Source organism: Corvus brachyrhynchos, unplaced genomic scaffold (genome assembly GCF_000691975.1).
Source record: "Corvus brachyrhynchos isolate BGI_N302 unplaced genomic scaffold, ASM69197v1 scaffold426, whole genome shotgun sequence".
In the NCBI taxonomy this organism is placed as follows: domain Eukaryota; kingdom Metazoa; phylum Chordata; class Aves; order Passeriformes; family Corvidae; genus Corvus; species Corvus brachyrhynchos.
In genome coordinates, this window is record NW_008238653.1 from 404,985 (window position 1) to 414,794 (window position 9,810).

Here is a 9,810-nt window from a genome sequence, read left to right on the forward strand (position 1 = left end):
GGGGACACGGCTGAGGGGATGAAGGAGATCCCATGCCTTGGGAAGGGTGTGGTGGGGCAGGAAAGGACAGTATTTAAAAGGGGAGAGGAAAGCCTAGGAGCGTGTGCGTGCCTGTATTGCACAGAAGTCGTGGATGTGGAGGAGCTGGAAGGAGTCCTGGGATAAAGCAGTGCCCCGGGACAGATGGAGCTCCCAGCCGCCCCTCCAGGTGGCCGAACAGCAGGGACCACTCGTGCTGCTACTCATAATCCTCCGTGGCCCTTCTGGCCCAGAAATGCAACCCTCTGCGCATGCAGGAGGGCAGGAGGAGAGCAGGAAAACAGGATAAAGGGATGAAGTATACACAGCAGGACGGTGAGGGGTGAAAGGCCATGTTTTTACAGCAGGCACAGCTGCAGAGTCACAGAATCGCAGACTGGCTTGGGTTGGAAGGGACCCTAAGGATCATCCGGTGCCACTCCTGCCCTGGCAGGGACACCTCCCACTGTCCCAGGTGGCTCCAAGCCCCAGTGTCCAGCCTGGCCTTGGGCACTGCCAGGGATCCAGGGGCAGCCACAGCTTCTCTGGGCACCCTGTGCCAGGGTCTCAGCATCCTCACAGCCAAGAATTTCTTCCTAATAACCATTCTAAATCTACCCTCCTTCAGTTTAAAGCCATTCCCTGTGTCCTGTCTCTCCATCCCTTGTCCAAAGTCCCATTCCAGCTCTCTTGGAGCCCCTTTAGGCACTGGAACTCCCCAACCCCTGAGCATCCCTCTCGTCACTGCTCTGCACTCAGACATCCAGCCAGTGACCACGACTCTGAGTGTGACCATCCAGCCCCCTCCTTATCCACCAAGTGCCCCATCCAGGAGATCCCTGTCTCTCCAGTTTGGAGACGAGGATGTCATGTGGGACAGAGTCAAACACTTTGCACAAGTCCAGGCGGGTGACACCGGTCACTGTTCCCTCATCCACCATCACTGTAACCTCAATTGCTTCCCTCAGTGAAACCATTCCCCATGGCTGAAACTCCCTGAGACAAGAGCGAGGTGACACTGGATTGGCGCAGTGACAGCAACCACGCAGGAGGAACGTTCAGCCCCATCCTTCATGGATAAACCATTACAGGGTTTACTCTGGGAGTTAACCCGGGCAGGAGGGAGGGACACCATCCCCTGTCTGCTGACAGCAAGGCTCCTGCATGTCCCCCAGGGCTCTGTGTCACCCATCTGCCCAGAGGGAGCTGCAGAGCTACTAAATCATGAAAATATGGGACTCGCTGGCCTGCCAGATAAGAAAATCAAAGCATGGTGACTAAATTAAAACAAAAATAGGTGTGCCTCATGTCTGGGCACTGGAGGGAGGAAACACCCTTGGCATGAGGTGTGGAAGGGGGCACACCCCATCCAGGTGGGGTTAAGCTGCATCTTCTGCCCACCCCTCTCCCAACCTCCCAAGCCTGGGTACCTTTCCAGGGCTGGAGTTGGGAGGGGGAAATCCCGTGTCCTGAAGAAAGGCAGAGCCATAACAACTGCTTGTACCATGTGCTATTTTTAAGCTCCAAGATAAAATAGCATCCTAATGGCTTTCTTTGGGAGGGTCAGGCGGTGTTTTGAATTTCAGGGCTGTCCCAGCCTACCCTGATCATCAGAGGCTTAATGATCCCTCTCTCTCCTTAGGAAATCCACCTCTCTTCCCCTCTGGAGCCTTTCTGCTGCCTGTCTCTGAGACAGGGGGCACCCTGGTCCTAGAGCAGGACAGTGATTCCTGTGTCTGTGGAACAGACATGTAATATAACAAAAAGCAGGGGGTTACAACACAATAATACAATAAAAAGTAGTGAATTCCATCAGTGCATGTCTGACCACTGGGCTGACCTGCTTTTGGCTTCAAAAAGAGCTTCAGGATCATTTCTTCTAAATTCCGAGTCTGGAATTTGTTCCCCAAAAGAAAAAACCTGAGAGCCCAAAGCCAGGCCTTCCCTGCACAGCAATCACACAGGAGCAAACCTTTGGTGGATTAAGGACATGTGTGCCCAGGCTTCTCCCTGTCACACAGCAGCTCTGACACCTCACCCAAATCCCAGCTAGGCACACCTGAAATCATAGAGCACCTTTAATGCCACAGGTGTGTCCACTGTAAACTATAAATTGCAGCAGGCAACTGTCCACTGTAACCCAAGCATCCCTATGGAATTGCACAAGGGGCTTCCGACAGCCCCACAGCCATGGTGGGGGGGGGGGAAAGGAAGGAAGGAAGGAAGGAAAGGAAGGAAGGAAGGAAAGGAAGGAAGGAAGGAAAGGAAGGAAAGGAAGGAAAGGAAGGAAAGGAAGGAAAGGAAGGAAAGGAAGGAAAGGAAGGAAGGACATTATATAATATGAGCTGCACCTCTATCCTCCACACAGGTGAATTCCTGTAACTCCTCAAAAATCATCAATATAAAGATCATCAATGAAAAAAATCATCAATGAAATCCCAGCTGGGCCTGTTCCTAGGTGAACCACTGATAGATGTGTCCTCTTAGCTGCTCCTGTGCTTTCCAACCTCGCCCAGAAAAACTCATTTCTACTTTATTAATCTACCCAAGCTTAGCATGGCTTTGCAGGGCACTGTTTAATATGAAACTTCCTTAGTTTAGTTTAAAATCTGAAGTCTATTCTCTGCTTCCTGGGAGCAACCTCAGGCCACGCTCCGTTTGTTGCCTCCCCATACACTTCACCTGTGCAAAAATTCAAACCATCTCCTTTACCTTTGTTTGTCCCTCTAAAGAACATAACCTATTTCTCCACTTGCTTTTCCAGACTCCGAGTCCTCTCCATCTCCATGTGGCCTGGAAGGGAGGGCAGCATGATCCAATGTCCTCGGTGCAAGGCAGACAAAATCTGTGAGACGCCACAGGTGTGTCTGTCCTTGTCCCAGCAAAGGGGGGGCATTTTGTTTGGTGGGGTTGGTGGCAGGACAGAAGGTGTTTAGAGAAGGTGTTTAGGCAATGGCTCTGCCCTTTCATCAAGCCAGACAGTGAAAGTGGCTGGGGAAAAGGGAAAGGGCCCGGCTCATCTCCCTAAGGAGTCACTCCTGACCAGCGCCATTAGCCCAGCAGGGCAGGTAGGGCAGCCAGCACTGGGGCTGCTCTCTGCGTGGGCCTGGCCCGTGCTGGGTGAGTCACCTGTGGGCACCGGGAGAGCTGGAAAGGGAAAGCTCAGCCTGGGGAACGCTCGTTTGCCACCGCTTTGATGGGAGCCGGTGCAAATGCAGGGCGCTGGGTGACACAGCCGATCCAGGGCACTGACAGCACAAGTGTTGGAGATAAGCGGTAATGAACCGGGCAGCTTTCCTGCCCGTCTGGCAAGGGTTTGTCATTCCCTTGCTCAAAGCACGGGATGCGATGGCCGAAGGAAGGTGCCCGACAGGGGCAGCGCTGCGGGTCTGTCTGGGCTCCGCGGGGACGCGGCGCTGCGCGGGGGCTGGGCTGTCACTCCTCGCATCCCTCACTCATTCCGGACGAGCAGCAGAGCCCGTGCAGGGCTCACATCCAAAAATGGGTGCCCAGCAGTGCAGGCAGTAAGTGATGAACCCGAACTCCATCGAGGAGAAGAAGAACTCATGAAGCAGATCTGGAAAGGGTTTGAGCGGAGCAGGGAATTGCCTCCACACTTGGAGCAGCACCCAGCAGACTCTCATTTTCAGGAAATTTCGGTTCATTCACTTTTGAAAGTGAATGTCTGTAAGCAGCTTGGAGAATCTGAATACTCGTACAAAGCAAACCTCTCATCGCTCCCCTATCATGGATCAGGGATGCAAGAAGGTAACTACTCAGCGAGGCAAGACGCTGCTCTGGAGACAACAAAAGCATTGTGGGTCACTGGCAGACATTTGCCAGCCAGACAGGGCTGTTCTGCTCATCAAAGCTGACTCCAGCACAATGGAAGGCATGGAATTTCGGCCAGGGATCCCTGCCATCCCAGAGACCTGTCAAGGCTCTCTGACTGGTCATGGGATTTGCCTTGCAGCTGGCACACCCCGTGATCTCTTGATCTGGGATCTCTCCGTCAGCTGTAACCTGGTGTGGGGCCATGGAGGAGGAGGAGGAGAAGGAGGAAGAAGAGGAGGAGGAAGCTGGCTATGGGGCTGCACTAAGGCTGGGGCAGTGAGTTCCATTGCCAAGAGCTCTGTGGTCCCAGAAAACACAGCTCCTGCTGCTGTCCTGCACCACAGGTCCTGCTGTGGGTGACCTGGGACACTTTCCACACAGAGCTTGGGATCTCTCATGTGGGAAGAGGAGAACCTGTCAGGACGCAGTAGCTGATATTTGCATCGTTCTTTCTCCAAGCAGAGCCTTGTCCTGGGAAGCACAGGGCAGCCTGACCTCCTGGGGGGCTTCATCCTGCTCCTCTGGAGAGGGCTTTTAGTATCAGAGATGATCTCTCCTCTAGCCTGGGTCTTCATAAACCGAGCCAAATTATTCTGAGGCAGAAAAATGGAGTCTGTGCTGTAATGACAGAATGAAATGTCCTCAGGAGTTTCCGCGTAGCCTTAAGTTACCTTTTATAAATAGGTTAACAGCTGGAGGGCCCGTGGTTGTTTAAAGGGAAGAGACATACAGGACATGCCCTATATGATGTATTCCATCCTAAGCAATTCTGCCACTCTGCTGATTTATATCTGCAGATTAAAGGATTTGCCTTTCAATCAAATTATTCTCCTCAAACTCCCAAGTGGGGGACAGAGGGGATTGTGACACTCCCCACTCGGTGCAGCTCTCCCTGGTGCAGCCATGGATGTTTTCTTCCTTGCTATGCGAAACGCGCAGCTCCCAAATTCCTCCTGATCACTTTGATGGTGATTTGCTATTTCTGTCCTGCTGCTGGTGCACAGGACACTTGGGGGACAGGAGAGGGTGAGAGGTCTTTGGGCCCTGAGGAGCTCCCAGCCCGAACTAGATGGAGCATGTAACCGGGACTGACAAAAGCTGCCTGATGAGACAGAAGTCGACTGTTCTGGGGGAAAGCCATCTGCAAAGAGCCCTCTCCATCAGGCCTGAGGGTCTGCAAGAAGTTTTGTGCAAGTCATACCCTTCACTGACAAGGAGAGTGTGTCAGGGACCAGGGCCTGGGTTGGTTTCATTTACTGTTCCTTCCTCAGGTGAGCAGGTACAAGATGAAGTGCAGAGAGCAGCAGAGGGGGAAGTTCTGACCACTCACCTGCAGGTTGGGAGGAGAGGCCCGAGGGTGCTGAGATGAAGGACACGGTGTCCAGAGGATTTCCAGGCCTCTGCTGTGAGACCTGCTGTCACTGCTGGGACAAAACGAGGGAGTTGTGAAAGGCAACCAAGGGCCACATCTGGTGTGGGACCTTGTGTCTGGGGACAGCTGTGCCAGGGTGCAGTGCCAGGGGGCTGTGCCAGGCACAGGCAAGGCCAGGCCAAGCAGGGGTGATCTCCTTGCGCTGAGTCTCCTCCTGTGCTGCTTGGAGCTCTGGGACAGGATTTTTCAGAGCACACACTTTCCGTACCACTCCTTAGGACTATTCTGGGCAATCCTGGGACCCAGCAGCCCACTCCCTTTCTGAGCCTTCCTAAGGCAGGGGCAGCATTTTCATGTGACTGCACCTTACAGAGGGTAATGGTCCTGCCTTCTAATTCCTCTGGTTTTGTGTTAGAACAGAAAAAAGAATGGAGGCTTTCTGCTGCATCTTCTCTTGGCCATTCAGAATTTGCTGTGGCTCCATCACATCATTTCTGACCTCTCCTGAGGTGCCTGATCCCTCAGTGTCTCACCACGTGCTCTTCTCTCTTCAGGTGCCCCCCCTGCTTTTGGTGAACTCTCCTGAATCTCCAATGTCTTTGTAGTGTGCTGTGGGAATTGCCTTGGGAAAGACTGTACCATCTCCATACATTTCCTGCATCACTCATCTGTGTTCCAATACTTCCATTACTCTTCATCTTCCCTTAAATCTCTAACACCTTGTTCCTCTTGCCCCCAGCCTGGGCAGAATTCAGGACACCCCATGTACAGTAGTGCCCAAGTTTGGTTTTGGAAATGCCACTTTAGAAACCTGACTCTCATGAAGTTTCCCTGCTCATGGAGATGGCTGAGGGCACTTTGGCTGCCCGAAGAATTCCCAGGGCATTTCCTGCTGTTTATTTGCAGTTTGGGCAGCCAGGCCATTTGCATGCACCGTGTGAAGGACATGTGGGCTGGGAAGGACATGCGTGATGCTCGTCCTGAGCTGTGCAGCCGCTGCACACTCAGCAGTTCAGGCATGCAAATAAAGGGTGTGAGGCTTTCATGCAGATGCTGCAGCTTTAAATATGGGCTGCACAGGAAAATTGCATGAAAAACACCTTTTCAGGCTAGAAGCAAGGTCTCTGTGTGGATTAAAGGCAGTGCCACCTTAGCAGCGAGGGCAGAGCTGAGCCCTGCTTGAGTAGAGAATTCCTGGTTTGGCTGGGAAGGGACCTTAAGGATCATCCCATTCCACCCCTGCCGTGGGCAGAGGGGCCCAGCCCTCGGAGCAGCTCTGTGGCCTCCTCTGGATTCGCTTGAGGAACCAGAGCTGGTTCCTGTCCCTGGCAAGCCCTCAGTCCCAGCTGCTCGTGCTGGGCTGGACTGGCAGCTCCCAGGACCAGGTAACAAATCCCACCTGGCTCCGCAGCCCTGGAACGTGAGCCTTCCACACCATTCACACATCCCCTCACCGGGAGGGTTTTCAGGCTGCAACTGAAAAAGTTTCCTGCCTCTGCTCCCAAGCCCTGGCTGCCAGAGCAGAGCAGAGTGAATCAGCTCACCCCTGAGGCTGGGGCAGAGAGGTGAACTCCGAGGAACTGTCTCACATCCAAAGCTGGAGTAGGACAAGAAGGAAGGTAGAGCTGGGATGAGGCTGTGACTACAGAAACTGTCCCGAGGAGCACAGTGAAAATGCAGCACAGGCTCATGGCACAGCTGCAGCAGAGCTGCTCCAGTTAGAGCTGAACCAAAGGGTGGAATTAAAAGTTGCCTGAAAATGCCAAAGGATGAAACTCAATCTGTCATCTGATTTAATCACCATGTTGTTAGAGCCGAGCTTTCTGGAAGAGACAACGTTAACACAGGCTCTAGAAGGCGATTTCTTCCCTTGGGACTCCGCAACAGACCTGGAGACCTGATTGCGAAATCCCATCATCGAAGGCAGGAAAGAAATGCCGATAATGTCCAAAGCCTGTGCTCAAAGGCCACAAACTGCCAGGATTTTTCTACATCTCCTTCTGCTCTTGCTTTAAAAAGACACGAGAGCTGGGGGAAACGACGGCAGCTCTCAGTACTATGGGGGAGAGCTCCCATTTAAATTCTTATTCATCTCCCAAAAATGAGTGACTTTAAGGAAGGGGGTGGAGGGGGGAGTGAATGCGTTGCTTGGAATAGGAATACAACTCGTTCATACAAAGCATGGAAAATAATGATAATCCAAGGAGAAAAAAATCTTGGCAGGCTATGAAATTCGAAAAAAGCAGAAAACTAGAAAGTCTGAGCAGTGGCAGAAGCAAAAAGACTGAGAGACAGCCGCTTTCCAGCCTTTTGAGAGATGAAACAGGCTTTGGGGAGAGCAGGCAGGTCTTAGGGCCCAGCAAAGGAGGCTGTTGGCAACTGATCTTAGGTATTATCTTGGCATTTTCATTTTTGCAGCCAAGAGGATTTATCACGGAAAACAGCAGGGCAGCAGACAGACAGGAATTAAGGAAAATTTAGGCCCCTACCTCTGTGAATTGATTATAATTGGAAGCATCCAGCAGCCAAGGATCCAGGCAACCAAACAGCCCAATTCAGCTATTTTCAAGTTTTCGGTAAACTGAATGAATCCCTAATAGCAGCACTCAGCTGTGGAGTGGTATCTGCATTAAAAACTGCTTTAAAGGGGAAGAAAACAAACTCTGAAGGAATCAAAGCCCCCCTTATCCAAACTATTGCCAAATTATTCGATTTGAAGAAGGTTTGTGGCAGCTGGGAAAATGAAGGGCACGAAATGCCACGCAAAGTAAGTGATACGGAAATAAGTGCCGAAGACATCTATAAATAGAGGTGTTCAGTGCCAGCATCAGTCATTGAACAGGGAATTGTGCAGGCAGAGCAAGCTTGGGAAAAGGCTCCTGGAGAAGGAGTGGGGAAGATGACAGGAGAGTCGTGAAGATCAGAGCTCTGTGGCAATTAACTCATGTCAGGCAGAGATGAAGGCGTTGGTGACAGACAAGCAAACCCTCAGGACATCAAGATACCACGTGAAAGTGGGGGAGATGGTGGCTGGGGAGCCTGAATGACTCGAGGATTCTTTCCCAAATTAAAACCAATCCCCAGAGGTCATTACACATCATAGTGAAACACTCGGTATGGTCTCTGCTCAAGAGCAAATCCTCTGGTCCTCAGCTGGCCCAGGTTCTGGGCTTGCTCAAGAACAGGGAGCTACAGGCTCTCTGAGGGTCCATGGGGTGGATTGAACCTGAATTGAGTAACAGGAGAACCTGTAGAGGCAATAGGCAATTTGGGAAGCTGTGGGGTCATTTAGTGCCCAGACAGATGGGAGAAGGTGTTTAAGGTGTCTCAGCACATCCCTGAAGGTGACCTTCAGGCCATTCCTTCCAAGAGGAGTATCCACGGTCCATGGAAGAGCTGCTGGATTTCTCCTCCCCATGGGAGGAGCCTTTGCTGTGTGCAGCTCTCCCAGGCCCATGTCATCATTAGTGAATCACTGATAAAAGGTTTCAGCTAAAATCCGAGCTGAAAACCCTGCAGACTGTGCTTGTGGCTTCTATAAACCCCAACTGAACCTGGATGAGGCCAGGGCAGCGTCCAGATCCCACTAGGAGAGCACTTGGAAACCTTCACTGATTGATTTCAGGCAGCAGAGAACCTTTTAATCTCTCATTGCAGAGGGAGTTTTGGAAAGGGAATCTGACTGAAGTCGTGTCCCATGTGGACATCGCTCCCATTTTTTGTTAATGGATGACTTCATTCAGAGTTGGCCTCAGAGCAGTTTTCAAAGTCAGTGAATTAATTCTCCTCCCTCTGAGAACAGGCTCCTGTGGCTGTTGTCTCCTCTCCTCGGCCACAGAGTCTTTGGAAGAGAGAATTAGGGATAATCAGTTTGTCACAAGTGTCAGGAACGCGCTGCACAGAGCTTTACATGCTGACAGAGTAGTGCTGGTTGTAACCAGCCCAAGCATTTCCCTAAAATTAGTCTCTAAATAAATCCATTCCTTTGGGAAAGCATCTGCTTTGGAAATAAATTATTCCAGATCTGAACATTAGCAGCATTTTTGCTAAACTCGAGCTGTCACCCTACCAGAGCATGATTAAACATTAGTCTGCAACAAATTCCTCAGGAAACCTGAGAAGTCAAATGTGAAACCGCTGAGAAGAACCAAATGACTTCAATGTCAAATTGCTGCTTCAGCAAATGGAAGCAGATTTGGGGCACTGGGGGAAGATGCAATTTCTGGGTTGAGCAGATGAGCCACAGCCATAATGAGTGTTTTGCCAAGCCTATATCTGGTTTCAAAACCTTCCCACAGTCATCCCAAATAAGCACTGGTGAGAGAGAGTTATTAAAGGGGATGGAATGAGAACAGCCTGAGCATTAATGAATGAGTGTGGGTTTGCAACAGAGCTTGTTAAATTGGGGGAACTGCGCAAAGGTTCTCAAATGGGGACAGGGCTCTTGCAAAAGCGGGATGGGGAAAGCAGCTGGAAGGAGCTTGTGCTTGGTGGGTCCCACCAGGGCTTGAGAATCTGAGCTCTGCAGCCTCACAGCACTGCTGCTCCCAGCCTCTCCTCCCCAGAATGCTTTGGACCTTAAGGAT

The 9,810-nt window shown here is 51.4% G+C and overlaps 1 long non-coding RNA gene across 1 annotated transcript in view; it reads right to left on the reverse strand.

The window, feature by feature from the left end:
• The window catches only part of LOC108447500, a 26,765-nt gene that overhangs the window by 8,641 nt on the left and 8,314 nt on the right, over positions 1–9,810 (reverse strand). Inside the window, exon 2 of the long non-coding RNA XR_001863101.1 lies at positions 4,786–4,791. This is a non-coding gene — a long non-coding RNA (uncharacterized LOC108447500). The remainder of the gene's footprint in view (positions 1–4,785; positions 4,792–9,810) is intronic.